The sequence below is a fragment of the Maniola jurtina genome, chromosome 14 (genome assembly GCF_905333055.1).
Source record: "Maniola jurtina chromosome 14, ilManJurt1.1, whole genome shotgun sequence".
NCBI classification, from domain to species: domain Eukaryota; kingdom Metazoa; phylum Arthropoda; class Insecta; order Lepidoptera; family Nymphalidae; genus Maniola; species Maniola jurtina.
The window spans coordinates 6,512,531-6,537,882 of NC_060042.1; the positions used below are offsets into that span (position 1 = coordinate 6,512,531).

Here is a 25,352-nt window from a genome sequence, read left to right on the forward strand (position 1 = left end):
AGCATCAATCTTGAGTGAGCAATAAGTGGAGCAATCTGAAGCAATTATTTTGCACAACATGGTTGAAAATTGTAGATAAGTATGGCTGGGTATTGTTGCAAATTGCTTCGTGTGGTCGTGACATCATAACTGACTAAATTGCCTGGAATAGTGGAATTCAATTGCCCGTGTAAGCGTACCTTAAAGATAGGTAAAAATTATTCCATAACGCAAAGTTTTTTATATTATACCTACTAAAAAGCCAACAAAGAAATTTTTTTCGTTCTGGTTATAAAATAAAGTAATTGGAGACTGGAAAGATACATAGTAACTACAAGAACTTTATGTTTTTTGCCTTATTGATTTAAGATTACGCGGGGGTGATCTGTGTAATATTATGTATTCCGACATATAAATGTCTATGAATCGGTGCGTTTGTGAATACCCAATGCAAAACAAATAAGTCCTCAATTTTATGGAGTAAGGAATAAGTTGCTAAAAAGATTTGTGGTATCAAACCAGCGAAGAGTCAGGGAAACCGCAAAATGTAAAAAGTCGGCGTTTTAGCGTCCTTTTTGTGAATCTTGGCATCTTTCCAGCTAGACGTTACTTACGCTGGCCGCCGTCAATAGACATCCAGAAGGCTTACGAATTTCATTCAAAAGATCTAGTTATGTGAGTTTTCAGGGTTCCGTACCCAAAAGGTAAAAACGGAATCCCATTCTGTCTGTCTGCATATCATATGTATGTAGGTAACTCGTAGACGAAATGAGTTACAAACCTGAAATTTTGATATTTGGTGTAAGACGTTCACCCAAAACCGAATATTGATATACATAGAAATTCAGAGCTATCTTTATTCCAGGATCCATCACAAATGAATTAGTGGAATAATAGAATAAATTATCCTCCTTGCTTTAAGGATTAGATACCATGTAACTTTAAAGTTAATAACCGGGAAGGATGGTGGTCGGTAATACTGGGCCAGAATGGAAATGGCCAAATTAAGTAGGTACTAACACTAAAATTCAATTAAGAAGTTAGTTAAGTACTTAATCTTTCCTGTTTTAGGTACTTGTTTGCTCGCGTAAAATCCTATACATACTTATTCCTACACACTTTTAAAAATGGTTAATATGAAATGCGAGTTAGTACTTTGAACTACGAAATATAAACGCGAAATTGTGTCTATCTGTATGCTAGCTTTTCACGAGATCTCACGGAGAGCTTTAGTAGATAGATAGCTGTTTAATTGTGATAGTAATTTTGATGAAATTCAGTACATTATTAAAAAGGACATATAGGCCTCTTTTTGCCCCGGAAACCAAACCAAAGTTTAAATAGTTACCTAAATGCCTTTGATTCTTAAAGTTGAAATCTGAAATCGCGTAATAGGAGTGCTCCAACATATCGCCTCGGTCGAGAAAGCTGGCGGCTCGGTTATATTCATTATTCAATAGAATTGTGAACAAAATACATCGCTTGGCCGACGCCATCCGCTCTACTGCTTTGTGAACTCATGTTTATATTACAACACGAGAGCTACGAGTCATACCTACTCGTATCTATAGAGAGTTGTACCTAATGTTAATAGAGCCAATGTTATCCTGCTAAGTAAATAGCTTAGTGTCTAGGCTATTTAGCGGGATAACATAGGCCCTAGTAGACATATTATATACAAGTTCACGCTAGTTCACTCTAGTCTAGATTGATATTATTAATTTCGGCTGCTATTGGCGCTATAGCCGTTTGTAATCTTATCAGTAATATCGCTTCTATTCTATCTTTATTATAACACAACATTGTTGTTATGGAATTTACTTAAAACATGATTTTTCTTAGCTTCTAACGTACCTACTTCTTTGCAATCATAATTTTTTTCACGCCTGATGTTCTTATGGACCTAAGAAGTTTGCTACTCTAAGATTTATTTAACTCAAATATATATTTATTCAAATAATTATTAAAGCGATAAGAATTATCCAGTTCAAAGGAATGAAAATACCATTAAATGATACACACGATTTAGGTTTTTAAAAAATCTGAGGGAAAGTTTCGATTTGCCACATTCTACAAATTCTATAAATCGATAATTTTCTAGGATAATAATAATCTGTGTCGAATCCTGAATACAAGTTATTAAGTCTGTGCTTTTCGTCGTAAGTTTAACAGTTGAGCTGTACAGGATACACTTTCGCATTTATAGAAGGTATTCATATTATGGATAGAATGTAAGTATGTAGATATAGGGCAATACATTTTCTTATGCCTAGCTACGAATTGATTATTCGTAGCTAGTATGCTCAACAAAATCTGTCACATTTTATGCGGATTACGTTTGCAAATTCGAATTGAAGAACCGCAGTTAAATCCGTTTCAATCCACGCAAGCGGAATTTCAATAATACTTTTTTGTCAACAATCTGTTACTCGCTATTTCTGCTGCACGCCATTACATAATACATTGTATTATTATTGCATTGCAATAAGAATATTCCCTTGTTTTGTAGTAGTATTGTACTTGTGTAATCAGGCACGTGAGAAAAGTATGTGGACAAAAAAACAAAAATAAAAACGTTATTTGCCTAAATTCGCTCATGATTTACAGTTCAACCTACTCGTAGTTTTCGAAACATTACCTATGTCCTCTGATTCCCTAGCTTTGTTCATACACCGCAATTTGTGAACCAAAATAGCATAATAACGCAATAACCAAAATGGCAACTAAATCGTTTTATTAAACATTTCGCCACCTATCCATTAAGTGCCAGTACTTTTATGAATTTATATTTATAATATGTATACTTATCCGTTGTTTTATAGGCGTAGGTATATAATTTGTCAACACGCTTTTCAAGGTTCTAATATCTTAGTTCTTTCATTCTACTTCAGGCCGACTCTGTACGAATCAACAGTCTATGTACTATGCGATTTGAGGGGATTGAGGGGGGGAATGCTTCGTATCCATCACTTTGCCTAGAACTAGTACTTTTTCTAGTCTATAAGCTGTTTAAGCTGTTTAATCTTGTAGCTGTTTTAAATATTACCTACCGTAAATAGCGCAGGTAACATGTACCTACGCGATGCTATAAAAGTCACCCTCGGTCTCCTTATATTTATAGCTCATCGATTGAACTCGCTTTTATAGCCTCACTGCTGTCTAGAACCTGTAACTCTATTCTTTGTATAGGCTAGGCACTATTTTTACTGACATTATGAAACTAGGATCACCCAACTAGAAATCAATTTGTATTCAATTATAGAATTGTAGAACCCGCTTCCATCTTAGACTGCATCATCACTTACCACCAGGTGAGCTGATACTCTGGATTGACTACTGATAGATAGGCTACTTTTTATCTCAGGAAATTAATTAGATAGTTGATACATATAGACAAAGGAATATACATACATACACATCTAATTGCAAACCTCCTCTTTTAGAATTCGGCTAAAAACTATTATTTTCCTTTACTTTGCTTCTCACAATTTCACAAAATTTTCGCTTGTAATTTTACATTTCATATTTGAACATGTCGGTTTGAGCTGTGTTTATTCTGTCCGGGAGTAAATGTTGTGATTCTGAAACAAGTTCTCTGATATAAAGGTTGCAGCTTGTTTGCTATCCAGATAAAGTTATACATGAGACCGTTCTACCCTCGAGCTATTTCGATGTCTCTCACTGCAATCTACTAGTGTAAAAGTAATACAACTTCTGATATCTGAGTGTCTATTAAGTGAAGTATGTATATAACTGTAAGGTCTAAGTATGTAACTGGTTCTTTAGGTGATTAGTACTTACTCTAGGATCTCCACTACCCATAGCGTAAGCTTGAGTTTTACTTAAACTTAAGTATAGTTAATTCATTTCATACAGACCTTTGCAGGCTCTTATAATAATAAAATAGAGCAAAACGCTACCGGCTTCAATAGGAGATTCCACTGAGAAGAGTCCGCATGAAACTCAGCAGTGACCTAGACAGCTTTTTAGTTTTGTTTCAATAACTTCGTCTCGAGACCCCAGGGTCTAAGACAGGGTCTACAAAATTTTTACGAGTCATTTCATCGCGGGCGGGAATTCAATATTCGGTTTTGGGTCAACGTTCTACACCAAATACCAAAATTTCAGGTTTGTAACTCATTTCGTCTACGAGCTAGAGACCTGTGACACGCAGACAGACAGACGGATAGACAGACAGCAGAGTGACATTATTAGGGCTCCGTTTTTAACCTTTAGGTACTGAACCCTAAAAACTATGTCATGTTACAAAATCATCACTGATCTTGTAGGCAGCCGTAAGCAAAGACTTTTGGTACCAAGTAACTTTCTTTTAAAAAGTAATCAATTGAAGATATTTAACTCAGTATCAACCTTATTGCTTTTTTCGAGCTCGGGTATATAAAAAGTTTCTCTTAGTTTTTTACCTATTGAAGTAGGTTGGTACTTTACGTGCGTACCTGTATGGAGGTTGCTGTGTACCGGCGCCCATAAAGTTTACGATCGCACATAAACGTACATTAAGCATTCATATTGTACTAGCTGGTGCCCGCGATCCTGTCGCCGTGGAATTAAATTTTTAAAATCCTGTAGGAACTCCGATTTCCCGGTATAAAAATTAGCCTTAGCTCTTTACAGGTTTTTAACTAAATCCATGCAAAAATCACGTCCACCCGTTGCTTCTTTGTAAAGGACAAACTAACAAACAAACATATCTGCTTGGATCATATTATTTGTAGTTATTTTGTGTAGAGTAATCTTGCGAATATTTAAATTAATTCCACAAATTAATAAGTATCGTGGTTAGGTATTCTTTTCTGCGTTTTCGATCAGTAATAGCATATTAACTGAATTAAAACTCTTAATTTTTAGGGTTCTGTACCTCAAAAGGAAAAACCTTTTTAGGATCACTTTGTTGTCTGTCTGTAATTCCGTCCGTCCGTCGTGTCTGTCAAGAAACCTATTAGGGTACTTCCTGTTGACCTAGAATCATGAAATTTTGTAGGTAGGTAGATCTTATAGCACAAATACAGGAATAAATCTGTAAATCGCGAATTTTTGGTTACATTATTTAAAAAAAAATTAAAATGTGTTTAAATTTTCAAAGTAAGATAACTATACCAAGTGGGGTATCATATGAAAGGGCTTTACCTGCACATTCTAAAACAGATTTTTGTTTATTTTGATGTAAAATAGTTTTTGATTTATCGTGCAAAATGTTGGAAAAATATCCGAGTACGGAACCCTCAGTGCGCGTTTTTGAATTTTAATTCAATCCAATAACTTAAACGGTTTCAAGTGCCTCATCTCAGCATTGTAATATTTCACGCTAGAAGTTCTACATAATACACAACACACATTTAGGTATCGGAAATACACAGTATATTATCTTCTTGGCAAGAGTGTTGCATGCATAACAAGAGCTTTACATGCACGTCTCAATGAAGGTCCAGTAAATCACTCACAGCGCTTGTCATCTATTGTTTCACAAAGCGGGCTAAGCTCGTTTAGCGTGCGCAGTTCTGCACGTGAAAGTTGGAATACAGCCCCTACAAAAGTCTGAGCAGTCTTCTTTTTTTTATTCAAAAAAAGAAGCTCTATGAGATCACCTGATGAAAAGTGGTGATGTGATCGCGGACTACTAACGTGGGAGGTGTAGAAGAAGCATTACCTGCCTGTAATTGGTTTCTTTAGGCCTTACCACTGGAATGATTGCTTGGTAGTATCAACGGCACGGGGCGTATAGATATTGTGGCTACCAAGAACAAACTTTGTCACTGGAACCCAAGTTATAACAGCTTCGAACTGATGCTGCAGTGCAGATGTACTACCCACCAAAATCATGAGAACTACGTTTCTGCCGATTATGACAACAGAATATGGCTACCAAAAATAAACTATCTCTATACCTACTCCAAATCAAGGTTCAAGCTCCTCAACCTGATGCTGCAGCGATACTGCTCACGTAAACCGCGAGGCTTACGAAGCTGTTGATTGTACTAAGTACCAGGTATAAACTCCTGCAGGTCCCAACCTGATGCTGCATGCGTACTGCATACACAGGTGTACCCTCAGAGCAGGCTCTTTTGAGGTTTTCAGGGTGCGCTGGAGTTCAACATGTTTTTTTTAAAATAAGAGTGATTTAATATTTTTTAATGTAAAAAATATCCAAAATCTTCACGCCAATATTTTGCGGCGTTCGTTGGCTGTCACTATTGTTTGAAGAGTGGATCCCATGGAATCGATGTAATCAATCTGATAATAATCAGACTCATTTCATTATAGAGAGGTGTATAACATACATGGACTTCGTCTGTGTTGGTGTTTGCTGGCGCGCGGGCGGTGCCTTTTTTGAGTGTTTTTTTGTTAAAAGTGGCTGGCTTTTGTGTTTTACTGGTGTTTTTTGGTGGTGGAACTGACTGAGAAGCGCTCTATAGGGGCGCCGCGCGTGTGTCGGCGAACGCCGCGCCGGCACAGACGAAGTCCCTACTTATATAGTTTCCCTAACTTATAAATAACTACAAACTTGACATCGGCTAATCTGTGTAAAGCCAGACGAGAGATGAATAACATACATAAGTATTATTTATGTATGTTTTTAACCTAATCAAAAATAAGTAATCTAGAATTTTATATTATATTCAAGGAGCAGTCCACAGGAGCAGTCTCTCTAATTAACTCGTCGAGTTCTACTTACGGCTGGCAATTGACATCCACTTGTACGTTGCTGAGAAGCCTACGTCGCCAGCTCTCTCATATTGATTTTAATTTAAAGTATTCACTTTCAGAATAAATTACCGAATAAAAACAACGAGTTACGTATACAAAGCAAACAGAAATCGTAGCTTCATTCCATTAATAGTTAATACCAAACGAATAAAATATCAGTCAAAATAGTACAATAGACTTCAAAATTCCAAACTTAGGTAAGTTTGGAATTTTGAAGTCTCTAGAGCTAACGCTTATGTAAAGGAGGAATATTTAATTGAGTGGAAGCTTCAATTAGCCGCAGTCCCATTGTTCAGTGAATGAATGACATCAAGAGGATGCGAACCACATAGAAGGCTTTCGATGCAATCCGAAAACATCAGAGAGTAATTAAGCTGTCACTTCATTGCCCTGCATAGCTATGGAAATCCGCGTAATTTATAAGAATTTTCAAAAGAAACTTCTTCAAGACAATAAAATTCTATACGGTAAATCTTAAAACTTTGCATTTTTTTGTTTTTTTTTTCATTTTTATTTTGTTTTTTAAAAGAATATTAGCCATGCTAATCCTGACTAATACTCCCCTTTTCCCTCCAATTAAGCGTAGCTTGTGACAGGAGTGGGTACGACAATAGTGCAACGGGTGGGGTTTGAACCGCCGACCTTTCGGAATTCAGTCCGCTCCTCAACCGTTGAGCTATGGAGGAATTAAAATCTAAGATTTGTTTGCTAAGTCCTAATAGTTTTAACCGTTTTGATGATAAACAAAAATCATTTATTTTAGACTTAGAAGCTCGGAAAATCACAGGTTTCATTTCAGCGACATGTAAAAATCGGAATAGTCACAAAGTTTGAATTTCTATTTAGTAAAATTATTACTGCCTGTTTTTTACATGGGCTTCGCTACAAGACTTATAAAAGGTTTATTTGCTACTCTTCGATTACCCGTTAAAATAAAGAATGAACTTGAAGCATATCTACAGTTTTATTACCACTACTCTTAGATCTCTTCGCATAACAAATTTGTCTTGGGATCGGAGCAATTTTGTTCTACCCATCAATCCGATTTTTAAAGGTAGCAAAGCTACTTCAGCTTAAATATGTAAAACACTGATACTGTTTCCAAAAGGTCCAGTTATAATGAAAAGTCGTAATATATTTAGAAGTATTGCCAGTGAAAGAATGTTTAAAATTGGTTGTTTTAATGAAGGTTCTAATAGATAGTTATTATCTCTTAATTATGTGACTTACGATGTCAAAAAAAATAACGCGTAGCCAGTGTTAAGCCCGTTATAGCGCCGGGGTAGAGGTATAAATAAACAAGAGCTGAGGGCGTCACCACGTTTCCGGATGAAGCAACACGTTTCTATGACGTCACTGAAGACGTCACGTGGAGAGATTGGAGTGAGGTTGTGCGTCTTACGACTACGAGAGACGTATAGTGTGTGACGTGACGCACAACTAAAATAACTTTATCTTATTTATTTTTGCAGTAGATATTTAATTCATCAATTTTAATAAGTTTCCTTATTAGATAAATTCGATAATTCTCGAACAAATAAAATTATAAGTATCATCTGCAACTTGCATGAAACAGTATGAATTCTTCATATATGTTTTTTATAAATTTTAAATAGGTATGCACTATGTTCAACTTAGTTATGCTCAAAGAATCAGCACTTCCGCCAAATGTGACGGCGTTTAATCTTTCATCTAGGCACTTAAATATGTACATATAATGTACAGCTACATTTAAAAAGGGTCGTCCTCGTCGTATACCAATTTTTCTCTCTAGTGAACATATTGAAGTAATTTTTATGCCTTATCTAGGTATGTTTTTTGTTTTATACAATTTACGTTCATTTTTGGAGATATTAAATTTTTTTGAAAACATAAGTATTTAATTTAATTTATATCAACTTACATTATGAAGCTACTTCAACGTTTTAGTTTTTAAAAAATTGACAGTTGCTAACAACGTTGTAAGTAGGTAACCTGTCGACAGATTTACAGATAAATAGAATATTGAAATCCAACGAAAATTTTAAATTTATTATTCAGTTTGCAAAGCTATACAACGTAAAAAAAGAAGGTAGTTATTAATTTCTGAATACAACCCATTTGACTTATAGGTCTTCCTTTTTTGCTTTGAATACTAAAAACATTGCAGGAATTTATGGAAGTACTTTTTTTGTATATTAAACAAGATACATCCTTTCGCAATGTAAGTAACATTGCAAAAGGATGGATCGTGTGCACTCGCGAAGAAAGATTACCCTAACCTAAATTATTTATGTCGAAAGCACAAAGGAAAATCTAATCTACAGAATAAGTTATTAGTTGTAAGCTCCGGAAGTTATCTTTGGCTTTGAAACGGTAAATATGTTGGTTTTCACAGTAGATTTTGATCTCCATTCTTCTATTATTGCCCGACTACGGAAGGGCGACGACGTGTGTTTGACTGTTTGTATTTACCTTCATCAGTTTTCTCAAAAATCTAAAACCACCAATTACTTCTTGGCAGGGGTACTGCAGGGGTATTGTTAGCTTCGGAATCGCGACTAATGGCATAAAGTGCTTTATGGCAATAAGTTTTCTTACTGTGATAAACCATCACGAACGAAAAATTAGGTATATTAGGTATTACAGTCAATTGTTTATTTATATGTATAAATAGGGTGTTACATTTTTAGTGATGTAGCTATCGTAGCGTTCGTAGCAATGCTACGCGCGTAGCATCTCTAATGTTTTTAATTCTTTATTTTCCCGAAAGGCTGAATATATTTGTCTATTGATTATTATGTTAGAGCCTCAGTAAACTCTACGATCATCAAAACACATAAAGTCACTAGTTGACGCCCGCGACTTCGTCTACGCGGATTCAGGTTTTTCAAAATACCTAGAACTCTTTGATTTTCTGGGATTAAAAGTAGCCTATGTATTAATCCAAAGTATAATCTATTTCCATTTCAAATTTCAGCCAAATCCATTTAGTAGTTTTTGCGCGAAAGAGTAACAAACATACACACATACGGACATACATACACACAAACTTTCGCCTTTATAATATTAGTGCGATAGTGTGATTGATTGTGATAGTGTGAAATTACAACAATGAATTGTTGGATGAATTGTTTTATGATATACCCTCACATTAAGCTTTCTGTCTATAAATCACGACTTTAATAAATATGCATGGCTAACGACCCCATAAATTTGGTTCACTGTAGGCCATCTGTAGGCGTAGTCCGTGTTCTGTACGAAAAAAAATCTGTAGGCGTAGAAAATGTCAGGTTCCTTGTAATTTATAAGTTGTATACATTTTTATATTATTAATTTTGCGTTTTTCGATTCCACTCATGTCAAAAGTATCAAAGAAACTAATTTAGGATCAGAGAATAAGTAAAATAGTCAAAATTCAAATTATTGAAATAAAGTTTGAGTCCGTTGGTGTGTGGGAAAGCCTTGAAATATTGTATGATTGGGAGGTGCCCCTTTTATCATTCTTATCGTCAACCGTACCCTCCACATCCGTAGACAGCCACAGCTGGAGATGGCCAAGACCTTTCGCCATCTGAATCCAGCGGCTCCTTGCGACTCCTTTGTCGTTTATCCACCTAATGGGAGGTCTATAACTAACACTGCGCTTTTCGGTGCTAGACCGCCGTTGTAGCACCTTGGGACCCCAACATCTACCCGTTTTTCGAATTACGTGCCCGGCCCATTGCCACTTCAGATTCACATTCCATTGAGCTCTTTTTGGTAGTATTCCTTAAGGTTTCAAAATGAGCTTCTTTTAAGGGACGGATGAACACATTCCTGAAAAGCCGGAAACGCATTTGCAGTTTTCTGGAGCTGCAAATGTTCATGAGCGGCAGTAATCACTTAACATCAGATGATCAGCTTGCTCGTTTGCTCGCTATTTATGAAAAAAATTGATGAGAACACATATAGATTCTCATGTTTTTAGATCCAGCGGCTGGCTCTAGCTTGATGTGTCGGCCAGTCTATATAAAACTCAGCTTCCGTTCCGTAGTCCCGTTCTTACATACGTAGATAATAATAATCCATACTAATACTGTTGTAAATGTGAAAGTGTGTCTGTCAGTATTTCTGCTAGCTTTTCATGGCCCATCCGTTTACCCAATTTTGACAAAAAGTACAAAGATAATTTGATTCCGGGAACGGACAAATGGGCTACTTTTTGTCTCGGAAAATCAAAGAGTTCCCACGGGATTTTTAATAACATGAAGCCACGGGCACCGTCTAGTTTACTTAATAATAATTAGGTTTGGGAGGATAAAATTTGTTCACATCTGCAAATTCCGTCAGTGTTTTTAACGGTGGACGTAGGAAACGATCCCTCTGCTTAAATATTTATAAATAGGGGCAGCTATTAAATTTGAAAGGGTTGCCCGTAAATAATCAACGTTTTTTAGATGTTGATGAATTTACTTACGTAAAAATATCTTAGTTTTTACCTACCTTCAGATAAACAAATCTAGTTTTAAAAATTCGAGTAACGAGGCTTTAAAATATGCGATTTTGGCCACTTCATGGTTTTATAACTCATTGAACGACCGAACAAAATGTTTTTATAGATTATAAATAAAATAAAGTTTAATTACTAAAAACTGTAGCTATTTACGTACGAAACAAGTTTTGCAAAGTGTCCAACTCTATTGTTATCTCATAATCAATGCTGTTTGATGAAATAATAAAAGTTTCATCGTGTTTAAATCAAAATGAGGAGGGAATAAGGGACTTATAATAACAAATCCTTTTGAGCCAAGCGGTCCAAGTTTTACTTCGCCTCCAGCTAAAGGCTTAGTTCACATAGGCCCAAACGCGTTCAGGGAGTACCAGTGAACGGTGGTACAGTTTTAACGGTGTTTGAAAGTTGTGTGCATCGAAATCGATACCCATCGGAAACCCAGCACAGAGCTCAAGCGACAAATATAGCTAAACCAAGTAAGCATGTAAGGTTTCATTTAGGTCTAAAATCTCACAACCAACACTTTCATTTAGATGTTAATAGAATTAGAGCGTCGAAATACTTTAGCGTTAAAGTAAAATAGACCCTAAATACCTTGTTTATAAGCTCAAGTTTATCCACACATCTACAGCCAGGGATCCAAGAAAAAATCTTGCGAAATTAAATTCGATAGCACCTACTGAATATTACTTAAAAGCAAGAGCTTTTAAGTTCATTTTACTCTGACGTTATTGTGTATCGACGCTCGAATTCTATGAACGTTTATGAGATTATAAAAAATCATACTAACCCTAAGTGGATTGGTCGGACGCGTTGATCCTACGTGAACTAGGTACTTTACGCGAAGTTATCTTCGTGCTCCGCCCGCACGCAACGTTGACATTCCACTTTTTGAACTTCGCTGAAATATTATAATTGAACATTGCTTCCTTCATTACTGACATGCTTTGTCTTCATTTTGCCTGCCAAGGTTAGCAATTTTCTGCTGAAAAACCAAGGCAATAAAAATACTAAATAGGTATTGCAAAGTCAGACTTTGCGCAAGAAATATGCAAACCCTGTTACTCAAAGAGTCGATTAACTGTTTATTATGATTTTTTTTACACTTCAGGACCCGTGGTCTTCACAAAAAGATCGCATTAAATAGCTCTCGATGAAGTAAAGGCATACTAATTGAATCGCTTACTAGAATCCGCCATTTTAACTGCAATTCCGGTCTTTATTATGTTGTTCTCTCTGATATATTTCATTTTTGGGGCATATTATACTGAGATAAATAAAAGTAACCCATAGGAATAGGTTAGGCATTATACATTGTAAATATTATCCAACAGTAATAATTGTCAAATTATCGATAACATAGAATTTATATTGAGCAGATAATCGAGATAATGCTAAATTAAACGAGAATGTACACACATTTCGCTACAGGGAACTAGTATTTTATGTATGGAATAATTAATCTATCATGAATGATTTGTGCTCAATAGGATTCGACATTCGGAAGTTCATTACATATCGTCGAATGAAACGTAAAATATGCAACGAAACGTTTTAACAGGGCTCTCTCCGTCACTCGTTTCATACAATCGTAGTTCCAATTTCATTTGAATATTAAACAACCAAAGTCCATGAAATTTTGCAGACATATTCTAGAAACTAATATCTGTGTCTGTGGTGTTTTAGGTTTTTCTAAAAATATGTAGTTTTAAAATTACAGGGGCTCAAAGGTTTGTATGAAAATTTTTAAGACCGCGTAACTTTGAAACTGAATATTTTAACAGAAATCTGGAAAACCACAGACATAGATATTAGTTTCTAGAATATGTTTGCAAAATTTCATGGACTTTGGTTGCTTAATATTCAAATGAAATTGGTACTATGATTGTATGAAACGAGTGACGAAGAGAGCCCTCTTAAACAAGGATCGTGATGTTTTTTATTCAGAAGTCTAGGGTACTCGGGACAGTAGATATTTTTATGAGCGCAGCAACTTTGCGTAGATGAACTAGATGATGGTGAATTTTACTAAAGAACATTAGTACCTATATTTTTTTTACTTTACTGCCCTAATGTGTAACACAGAGAACCGCAGCAGAAATGGCTAAGCAAGCTAAGGTGAGCGGCGCAACTAGGTATGCCTCTCTTATCGATAGTTACATTTTTGTTCCGTTTGCCGTGGAGACACTGAGGCCCTGGAGTCGTAGTGCAAAAAAATATTACGCGACATTTCACTACGGTTAATACGAGTAGTCTCATGAGGTGACAGAAAGGCTGGCTCATTTTCTGTGCAAAGGATAAACCTGGCTTTCCAGCGTGGAAATGCAGCCAGTATTCTTGGCACCATTCTACCTGGGCATGATTTGTGCGGTAATTAGATAAGGCTAGCTTTAAGTTTTATTATAACATTTTCAATAAAAAGAGGTTAAAATAAACCTTACGAATATGTATCAAATTATGTGTCTAGCGACATTTTTGTGATTTTGGGAAGTGGTCACGATGCAATGGACCAAAACGAATTGTGGCATTTCTGAAAGGACCTTTACTTGGCTTTTCCCCATTAAAGACACAGCGAGCAAGCACATAAATTTTGTTGAATGTGTTGTAAGTAAAATGAGCCTGAGTTTGCAGCTATTTCCGGTTACTACAGAGAAAAACTTAAGAGGAAAGTTAAAGATTTATTTTATCTCGCTTACAAAGAATTAATGTTCCAATATATTTAAAAGGAAAATGAAGGTCACACACAGCTCAAACTACTGGACGTGTCGTCGAAATTTGGCATAGGTACCTAAGGGATATAATAGAGGGTTAAAGTGATTTTGTATGAAAGTTTTGAAGTTATATCCTTGAATATAATAATTGGTAGTTAGGCTTTCGGTTAAAAATGAATTAATACATGTTTGCGATTTTTGGAAATTTTAAGGGAAAGAAAAATTTGAAGGGACTTTCACATAAGGATAGAGTATAATACAAGAAGCACAGCAAGAAGTAATCACCACAAGTAATCACTTCTTGCTGTGAAATTAGGTTCTTAAAAAAGAATCTAATTCCTCGCGGGCGAAAACGCGGACTAACGCTAGTCATATAATATTTCAGTTATTTTTAGTATTAGACCTATATTTGTTATCTACCTATCCACATCTATTGTTCAGCGAGTAGTCTTAATTGGAAATTGTTGGAAGCAGGCAGGCTTTTAATTAATTATGATTTAGGTCCTAATTGAAGCCAAGTTGATAACACAATATGATTTTCATCTTTTGAGCACGTCATACGGTTGGAATTTTTCCATTACATCCTTGTTTATAAATTGGTATTGAAAATTGGGACTCGATTCTTTTACGTACCGTTGCGTTTACTATTGATTCATAATATTAAACACAGTAAGGTTCCAACAAAAATGGAAACGCAGTTTGTCAGTGTTAAAACTTTCCAAAACGTTTCACAGTACACTGAACTCCATCTCTACTACGTAAAATAGTTTCTGTATAACCGCACAAAAGAAGCTCAGCTAGGTGTAGGTAGGTACTAATCTATAAAAACTGGTTCTGTAGCATATCGTTAAGAGATAATACATTTTGTAATGTAACCACAAATCCACGGTATTCGGATTTTCCCCTTTACTTATGCTAAGTATAAGTCATTGCTTATTACCTGCAAATTTCATAAGGCTAGATCAACGGGAAGTACTCTATAGGGGTTACAGACAACGAAGTGATCCCATAAGGGTCCCTTTTTTCAGTGGAGATACGGAATCCTAAAAATAATGTTCCGTATAATATTTCCACAACTCTTGACCAAATCTTAGTTAGCCTTCTGAAATTCAGATGCCCATTGACTGAGCGTAGCGGGCAGACTAACTACCGTAGATGGACCAAAGCCAACATTTACATAAAGCCGTAAAAAGGTTCGGGGCAAGACCATTTTATTTTATAACCCGAACTGTAGACCGCAACTGAGTTGACTGGTTACCCTGGAAAAAAGATGTAAGATTGAAAAATATGTTGAGGCAGGTTATTTTATAACATGATTCAAGTGAGATATCTACAATAACTTAATCTTAAACTTTAAAAAAAAGGTCAGTTTCGAGTTAAGCTCACACACTCACTCACTTACGTACCATCGTAAAATACGAAGATATAACACTATGTACTTTTTAATTCAAACTCTATTAATTTCCCCAGCTTACAAGTAAGCCTTTGCAACTTTTAAAGAAATTATTAAATTATCCATACTAATACTAATATTATAAATGTGAAAGTGTGTCTGTCTGTCTGTCTGCTAACTTTTCACGGCCCAACAGTTTAACCAATTCTGACGAAATTAGGTACAGGGTTATCCCGGGAATGGACATAGGCTACTTTTTATCTATCTATCTATCTACCTAATTTTCCAACAATCGACCTCGGTTAAGTGACGAAAACCAACATTTACTTTCTTAAAAAATATAATGAAACTTTATTTTTCTCATTACCGAGATAGCTCTTCTAATTTTTTGCCTATTTGCCTTACCTGCCAGTTCGCTTTTCCCTCGAACTCGGAAAAGCAATAAATATTCAAGCGGCCTGATTCTTTGGTAGCGAGAAATACACTGTATTTACGGATTAAAAATCGAGCTGCTTAAAATTGAAAACCAGAAGAAGAGAAAGATAAATTAAGAGGATAGTCTAGCTGTCAAGTTTTCCAAATCCATACTAATATTATAAATGCGAAAGTGTGTCTGTCTGTCTGTCTGCTACGTTTTCACGGCCCAACTGCTGAACCGATTTTGATGAAATTTGGTTCAGAGATGGGCTACATCCCAGGGAAGGACATAGGCTACTTTTTATCCCGGAAAATCAAAGAGTTCCTGCGGGATTTAAAAAACCAAAATCCAGGCAGGTGAAGCCGCGGGCATCCTCTAGTTTCTTTCATAATCCAGTAGGCATTTGCCTACATTTTATTCTCAAAATATTGTTTCGGGTGATAACCTTATTTACCTAGTGCTATGCTATGCTATGTAGCTATGCTTTGACATTATTTAGTAATGCCACATTACCACTATACAAACGGTTATAACATATTATAATATTTGCCTCATATTTATCTCGCTTTCGCTTTCGTAAACCTGGTAACTACTTTGTATTCAACGTAACAGTAGGTTTTCGTAAATTGGTGATAAATATTGATTTGGTTTCGTACAACCATTGTGTATATCTATCAAAGATTTCCCTAGTTCTTTGCGGTAAATATAGTAAGGTAAATTATGAAACACAAAGCATAAAATTTGTTCGAAATCTGCCGTGGTGTCGGTCGAGCGATGCACCTATTTCATTCACAGTAATACTTCTAGAATCTGCTAATGGCCATAGAATTATGAGCCTCTAAGCTTTATTAAAGTCAGTTCACTTCCATTAGAGCCTAAAACTCAAGTTACAGGCTAGAAAAGCTATACCTACTTAGGTAAGTAGGTATAGCTTTTATAGTCTGTTTTCTAGCTGTTTGCCTAGGTAGGCAAAAGCCGATATTTTTAGTCATCATCATCATCAACCGATAGACATCCCCTGCTGGACAAAGGTCTCTTGTAGGGACTTCCACCCGCTGTATATAATAAATATATTATATACTGGCTGATGCCCGTGACTTCGTCCGCGTAGATATAGGTTTTTTTAATATCCCGTGGGAACTCATTGATTTTTCAGGATAAAATTTTTCGGGATAAATAGCTTATGTCTTAATCCAGGGTATAATCTATCTCAATGCCAAATTTCATCCAAATCCGTTCAGCCGTTTTTGCGTGATTGAGTAACAAACATCCAAACATCCACACTTTCACATTTATTAGGATAGTGGATAATAGCATCATACCACAAATGAAAAAAATGTAACAATGTCTCTAACCATATCTTTTAACTGAAGACAGCAAACCTTCTGAATGACTATTGACGGCGTACGGGCGTGAATGATGTCTGGCTGGAGCGTCGCCAACCGCTACAAATGATATGCAAAATTGAAAATATGAAGATTTCTTTCATTTAACTCTTAAGATGAAAATTATTATTGTAACCAAAGACATTGTAACACATTAAAAAACCGGTCAAGTGCGAGTCGGGCCTCGCTCTTTTGGGGTTCCGTACATAGTTTGGGTGTATGAAACATTTCTTTTCCAAGCTATAGAACATCCATCGCAGTAAACTGTACAGAAAAAACCCAAAAAATATTCGCTTGTTTTGGTCACAGCTTACAAACATTTTATAAATCGTTGTTTTCAGTATACTTAAAATTATTCAAGACTTTTTTTTATTGAAATGTTGTTTTCAATTTTTTTATTAGTAATGCAATGTAGACCAAAACTTTGGCTTTGCCTAGGAGTTTTCAGATCAGTCTAAAGGAGCCTAAATTCCTAGACTGAAGCCGACTTGGTAAAATAACAATCCTATCCGACAATTCTGAACCGAAATATACATATATAGGTATATAGGTATAGAAAATAAATAAAAACTTATAAAATTATCTATTTATGGTATCAGAAGACATGCAAAGTTTGATAAATTTTGTTCGTAGCGCTGAACATTGCGCTCGCATCTTAATTTCATTAATTATTATGTACGAGAAATTCATTTCTTGTTCGTCGGCTCCTCGCTACGTAGCGAGGCTTATGATTAAATTCTCTTTGACATTTCAAACAGTACCGCATATAGGTATACCTATGTTGTTAGTTGTCTGCCATAAAAAGTATTATAACCGTAATGCGCCTACTCTATCTACGGACAGAAGTTAATATAGAGCTCTCTCTGTTACATAATCCTATACAAAGGACAAAGACAAAAAAGTTTGTGGGCGTTAACCATTTTGAGTGACAACCAATTACAAACGGGCCTATGTTTTCTGCACTACTCTATTCACGGATTTTTTTCCGTGAATAGAATAGTACAGAAACTATAGGCTCGTTTGTACTTACTTTTGTTAGTAAGAAAAACATAGGTTCATTTGTGATTAGTTAGTCAGTGAAAATGACCAAAACTCGCACTCGAAATGGGCAATTGCCTACTGATTTCTTTATCTTTGTCATTTGTATGGGACTACGTAACAGAGAGAGCGCTATATTAACTCCTTCCATGAATAGAGTATTGTTTATTTGGTGACAAACATAACATCAGAGTTATGTTTGTCACCAAACAAAAAAGTTACCCACGTTATAGGTAGGTACCTAACATGCCTCTGTAGTTGTCTACTTTGCACGTCCATACCTATTAAATGACCGTTACACTTAACCATCTCAACGCTCTGAATGTCACTAGTTTAACCCACCGTAACGGAAAAATTACACTTTCCACTGTAAAGATCATTTAAATGCCTTGCCTAGGAGGCTTATCTATGTATAATTAAAATGTAGCAACTGTTCGGTTTCTATAACATGCGACAGTTTTTTTTTTCATTGTAATTAATCCATGTTAAAGTTCGTTATATCGTACCAATAAAAAGGAGTTATGTTGCCGAATATAGGTACTTACCTAAAATAGAATACGAAAAAAAAAAATACGAAGAATTCTTTAAAATACTACTAAAGAGTAGCGAGTTGGTGAGAACACCAACATCTGCAAAGACTTGTGTCTAAATCAGAACACAAGTAAGTTCCAAGAGTTTCATCAAGCCGCAAGAATAGTAACAAGGCTCAGCATAGTATTGACCTCTTTGGCCTTTTTAACACATTTGAAATTTAAATTTATACTTCAAGCTTGACTTCAAATCAAACAAACTTCTTTGATAATGTTGTCCCATCAAGAAAGGTTTCGCGAGCCCACTGTGCGAGGCTTGAGCTCCCGATTTTTAGGGTTCCGTAGGTACCTCAAAAGGAAAAACGGAACCCTTACAGGATAACTTTGTTGTCTGTCTGTTTGTTGTCTGTCCGGTGGTCCGTCTGTCGTGTCTGTCAAGAAAACCTATAGGGTACTTCCCATTGATCTAGAATCATGAAAATTGGCAGGCAGGTAGGTCTTATAGCACAAGTTAAGGAAAAAAGCCGAAAACCGTGAAGTTTTGGTTTCATCACACAAAACATTAAACAAACATTTCATCACACAAAAAATTAATATAACATGTGTTTCAATTTTCAAAATAAGATAACTATACCAAGCGGGGTATCATGTGAAAGGGCTTTTCTTTCATATTCTAAAACAGATTTTTAATTATTTTCATGCATAATAGTTTTTGATAGGTCACTTTTTACCGTGCAGTACTTTTTTGAGATAGTGGCTATCCATGCTCGTAGCAAGGTCTACGTGGCCAAACCCAAATAAGGGAATCCGTCGAAGAAGCAGAGTGACCCGCAAAGTTCACCGAGTCTTCAAAGCTGAATTGATGAAGAGTCGATAAACGTTGGTGTCCCCTGGGCCTGGAATAAATTTTTGACTTCAGTCAAAAATTTATTCCAGGGGACATTTATTCCATACCGAAAAGTACATACCTTGTATATTAACCAAAGCATCTACCAAGAAAACTTCCTTTTCTACTATTAAACTAATGCATAGTAGACGGTAAAAACTAAGTACGTGCTTCATCTCAGTTAAATTTATTATTCAACAGAACTACAAGTGAAATTCATCGTTCAACTGATACCGCGGTACGCTGCGCGCACATTACGGCGTCTGATTCATGGCTCACCTCACTACACCGATTGCGAGCCCGAATACATTATTAAAATTCACCACCAAATATTATTTCGATGACCTACTTTCTTTCATCATCATCATCACCCATCGCCGGCTCACTACTGAGCACGGGTCTCCTCTCGAAGTATTTTGGCCATAGTCCACCATGCTGGCCAAGTGCAGATTGACAGACTTCACATTTGACTTTTGAGAACATTATAGAGAGCTCTCAGGCACGCAGATTTTCTTCACGATGTTTTTCTTCATCGTTAAAGCAAGTGATATTTAATTGCTCGAAACGCACATAGCTCCGAAAAGATGGAGGTGCGTGTTCGGGATCAAACCCCCGACCTCCGGAAAAGTCTTCTCTACTTTCTTTACTTCTTAGGAATTATCACACTTCACACTAATATTATAAAGGCGAAAGTTTGTATGTGTGTGTGTGTATGTTTGTTACTCCTTCACGCAAAAAGTACTAGACGGATTTGGCTGAAATTTGGAATAGAGATAGATAATATCCTGGATTAGCAAATAGGCTACTTTTATCTCGGAAAATCAAAGCGTTCCTACGGGATTTCAAAAAACCTAAATCCACGCGGGCGCAGTCACGGGCATCGGCTAGTATTTTCATAAAGCTAATGTTCAAATATTTTAATCATTAATTTCCACAGAATGTGGTTTGTGTCGCTGGTCTATCGGCTCCCAACAGTAATGTTCCTCGATGCGGCAATTGCCATATAAAATTCAATGAATAAATTATTTTACGTAGAACAAAAGCTAGTGTTACTTAATACTATGTTTGGGTCTCTAATCTCCCTTCACCGGATATACCTTATATTACGGAAATAGGTTTCTATTTGTAGACTATGAAAGAATAAATTGTGAACTAATAAATATTTAATATTATTTTATAGAAGTTTATGATTAATTCGTATTACGTCAATTTTTAAAAGTACGGACCAAATCGATCTCAAAGAATTAAAAAAATCTTGTATTTGAGCCTTAAAAATAAAAACGTATAATGAAAACAGACTATAGCTAGATACTCTTGATTCATTAAAAATAAAAAATTGGAACTAATTTTTTTTTTTTGGTAAGTATAAATTGCATTTAAACATTAAATAGGTACCTACTTTTGTGGTTTTCTTTAAAAAATATTTACGTACCATTTTAAGTTTTAACATAGAGCGAAGGCATTCAAAAGTTTTATTTTTCTATTTCAATATTAAACTTTACAGCCTACGCGGCTACGCTCATAATATTTCAAAAAAATCTTTCTATTGTCACTATTTCACTCTGGAGTTAAAAAAATTGTAATAGATTACACTATCTATAAACATAGATACTGACAAAGCGGCCATTTCTGGCTTTTAAGGATTATTTTCACATCCAACCTATGAATAATTCCATAATATTATCTAACAAAATGTTAAGGGAACACAAAACAACAACAGTGAAAGAAAGAAAGATATAAGATAACAAAACAATTTTCTAGACTTTTCCAACAAGTTATTTTACAGATATTGTTATTATAAGCTTTTGTGTAATAACCAGATATTATGACTCGTTTGTTTTTTTCATTAAAAGTTTACGCTAAATCGTTAGAATAGAAAGACTTTATGTTGTATAATAGCATTCGTTTTTCTCGAGAAAACTTCACGTGACTCTGATAATAGGTATATTGGATAGTAAGTAAAAGGTAATTATTTTTTAATTAATATAATAAACTAGATAGGCGAGTTGGGACTTGGCAGTTTGCGCAGGTCATAGATGAATACTAATATTATACATGCGAAAGTCTGTCTGTCTGTCTGTTACCTTTTCAAGGCCCAACAGTTTAACCGATTCTGACGAAATTTGGTATAGAGTCAGCTTATATTCCGGGGATGGACATACACTTTTTATCCCGGAAAATCAAAGAGTTCCCACGGGATTCCTAAATAGCCATCCGCTTAACCGATTTGTATGAAATTTGGTACTGAGGTAGCTTGCGTCCATGTTATTGACATAGGCAACTTTTTATCCCGGAAAACCAAACAGTTCCCACGGGATCTTCAGAAACTTACATCTACGTGGACGAAGTCGTGGGCATACTCTAGTAGACTATAAAAAAAAGAATTATTTACAAAGGCCGGTGCAGTCATACACGCCGTAGTCTTATTTTGCGCGTACTTATACCCACCCGTATGAAGCCAGGGTGGATCAACTATGGTGAAAAGTGTAATTTTGTGTTATTATATTCTTGCTTATTTGTAAAGATTATGAGAAACACGCGATTCGCTGCGGATAAAAGCCAAGAGCTCCAGCATAATACATATAGTGATTTCCGAGGGCCCTAGTCTGTGAAAAGATAACGAAGAACTCGAGGCTCATAATATTGAATAGCATCCACTATTCATTTTAAGATATCTTCACGAATGGTTTTCTATAAAATACTATCTCCATAACAAAATGCAAAAAATACATTTTAGGAAAATGACATTCAATCAATTGAATTATCTTTGGCTTTGGAATCTTTTCAGCTCAGAGTGAGTGTAGCTATACCTAGATGGTATAGGTACACTCACTTCCCTTGGACTCTTCATTACCCATTAATGTAGGTAGCAAATCGCTGGGTTTACCCTTAGATTAAGGACTAAAATGATATTTTTGACCATGACTGTTGATACAGAGAGCCAATATGGCTAGTGCGTTCTCAAAATATAAGTAGGTATGCCCTTATTGTAGTTACATTCCTACCTACGTAGACACCTGCTAGTTTCCTAAAAACATCTGTCATCTACCTGCCCTGACATTTATCTGGTCTCGTCTTGACATTAATCCTTTTACAAAATTCTTTAATCGATCTAAAGGTTTTATTTTTCTATTACCACATGACCATTTTAACACAAATGTCACACCTTACCTTTGAAATGATGATCTACGTAACTGTGACAGATACCTATATAAATTCTTTGATAAATAGGTTTCTACTTATTACTTGTAGGTTCAGACTCTCTCTCTCTCTCTCTCTGTCGTATTCCTCATTGCTGAGGGTAGTAACCTTTTTCCATTACTCACATAATGCCTTAGGATAATAATGCAATAGGCGCCCAGGTCGTCCTTATAGGTTTTGTTCAGATTACAGAAAGTTTTTTAGATGATATTATTAAAGTGTATGTATTAACTATGACAACATTTTAACTACCTAGACTTCATATTTCAGCAGAGCTTTTTCTTAAAGTGTCATAATAATGAGATAGTTTTTCCTGATTTTCCTTTGTATTCTGTAAATAAAGTTAGATTAATTAATAAAATGGGACGGTTTAGAAATGAAAAAGTAATATTTCGTTGTTGTCGTCGCCGCCACCGTCTTGAAAATAAATCTCTTTATAAAGGTATAAGTAAATGCAAAATCTTGGCGTCAAATTAATTCAAGATCTTACTGGAAGGTTTTAAGGTTTTTCCTTCAAAAAAATAAATAACACCCTTGTAACATACTTTGCTATGGGTAGGTATTAGGTACGTTAAAAGAATGAGAGGAGCACTGGAGGGGCAGTAGCTGACAGATTCATTAAACAAAATTTTCCGCGCGAATGTATGCAGTATGTATATCTATATATCAACAAAATACTTATATTAGAGTGAAATAAAAAAACGGCGCCCACAAGCTTATATTGTGTGAAAATATGAAGGTCGGTTTTACGAAGGAATTTCGCCTTTCATGATGGCCTTCGTTCGTCCAAGTGCCACTGAGGCTTTTGGCAGCAGAATTAATGAGTTGTTGAAACAACAAGCACTTGTAAATGTAGCACGTCCCTCAGTGGTTTGCAACGCGTTAATAAAAAGTTTAACTATTCATTTTTTCTTACTTTTAATACTTGCCTAGATACCACTTTATGACACTTGTTTATGGTGTTTTTTCCGGCTTTTCTTAAATCAATCGGTCTAATTAGAGAAAATAGCGAACACTTATGCATTGCGTGTGACTCTAGATCTACTTAATTACATTAATTTTGAATAAAGTGTAAAACACATTTGTTAATTTGAGGCTATTGAACAATTGCTATTCCTAATTAGGTACAAAGTTGCATGAAATAAATCTGTAGTAGTTTTAAAAAAATTCGATAAACCTACAGGGAAAACGTGTTAGGTACTATAAAATTATTACTCAAATATTAAATTAGATTCAAGTAACATAAGACTAATTTGAAAATATTGCTGCTATATATAATTTGATAATAGTGCTGATTGTTACGTGTAGATAGATAATATTTAATGAATCTATATTTGCTCATAATAACGATATACAAACATCGTAGATATACATATATACCTACACCTACTACGTACTTAGGCTATTGCAACATGTCGGCTTTTGAAAACAGTACCTTTATCCGCTAAGTTTCTTGCTGTTTCTTCTTAGTAAAGTTTTTGTCTTCTTTTCCGAACAAGTAACTATGCTCTGTGGTAGAGTAACAACGTCATCTTAGGAGCCTGTAAAGTTGATTATGACCGAGTATAATGAATGGAGAATTGAAATGGAGTAGTTTTTGACAAAAATCGGCTATGATGGCATCCGTGCTAGAAGAACAAAGGTTCACCTGTGTTGTTTCCGTCGCGGTGAACCTCTAAATGCAGCGGGCTATATAAAATCTCATCCATTCTTCATAGCTATACACGAGTCAAATAGAAAGCGTTTCTGTGTCACCCCTCCACAGCGGAGCGCACCACGGCCTATTTTCTTCTATAATAGTAACAGTTTACTTTCTCAAGTCCCATTCACCTTTTCACAGAGTCCCATTTGTTAGCAAATGAAAAGTAAACACTGTTTACTGTATTACATTTATTCGAATTATTCGTGACAAATGACACATTAATTATTATATTAAGTTAACATACGCTAAGTTTTATTTTGAGCTTACCGGTTCTCTCAATTCCTAAATCAGCCAAGCCTGCAAACGCAAGGCATGAATATACACTCACACACACTGGGGATTCGTCAAATATTTACAATATAACATAATTAAATCGTAATTCATAATGCACCACACGTAGGTACAGTAATTTTACAGTAATAGGTGATTATTACATACATACAATACACAGTACGTCATATAATAGTTTACACAGACATCTCACTATGAGCAAACCAGGATACCAATTACTTAATGCATGTTTCGTTTAAGATGGTTATTTTATCTGTAATTTTTTTTATTCAGTTCTTGAAAACAAGAAATAAATACTAGTTTTTTTATTCTATATAATTGCAAATAAGTATTTAAATTAATAATAATTTACGGGAAAATGATTAATAATATCTAATACAATAAATACAATTTTTGAAAAAAAATACTAAGAGCCTGTTTCACAACCGCCATACTTATTCGTTAGATGAATATCTGTAAGTCGTGAAACAGGTCCTAAAGTGAATCTAGAGCCTAGGCACTGACAAAATAAATCCTTAATTCTCTAGTAGACGAGTTTGCTCTCCTAATCATACAATAGTTATCTACTGTCTAACTTATATTTTATACAATTCATAAAAAATGTTGACTATTCAGTCG

The 25,352-nt window shown here is 35.3% G+C and overlaps 1 long non-coding RNA gene across 1 annotated transcript; it reads right to left on the reverse strand.

Annotated features, from left to right (window-relative positions):
* Positions 1-99: 99 nt before the first annotated feature.
* On the reverse strand, positions 100-17,873 carry LOC123871535. The gene is made up of 3 exons (XR_006797278.1): positions 17,863-17,873; positions 13,720-13,724; positions 100-179 (listed from the first exon to the last, which is right to left on the reverse strand). It is a non-coding gene; the product is annotated as an uncharacterized LOC123871535 (long non-coding RNA).
* Positions 17,874-25,352: the final 7,479 nt, after the last annotated feature.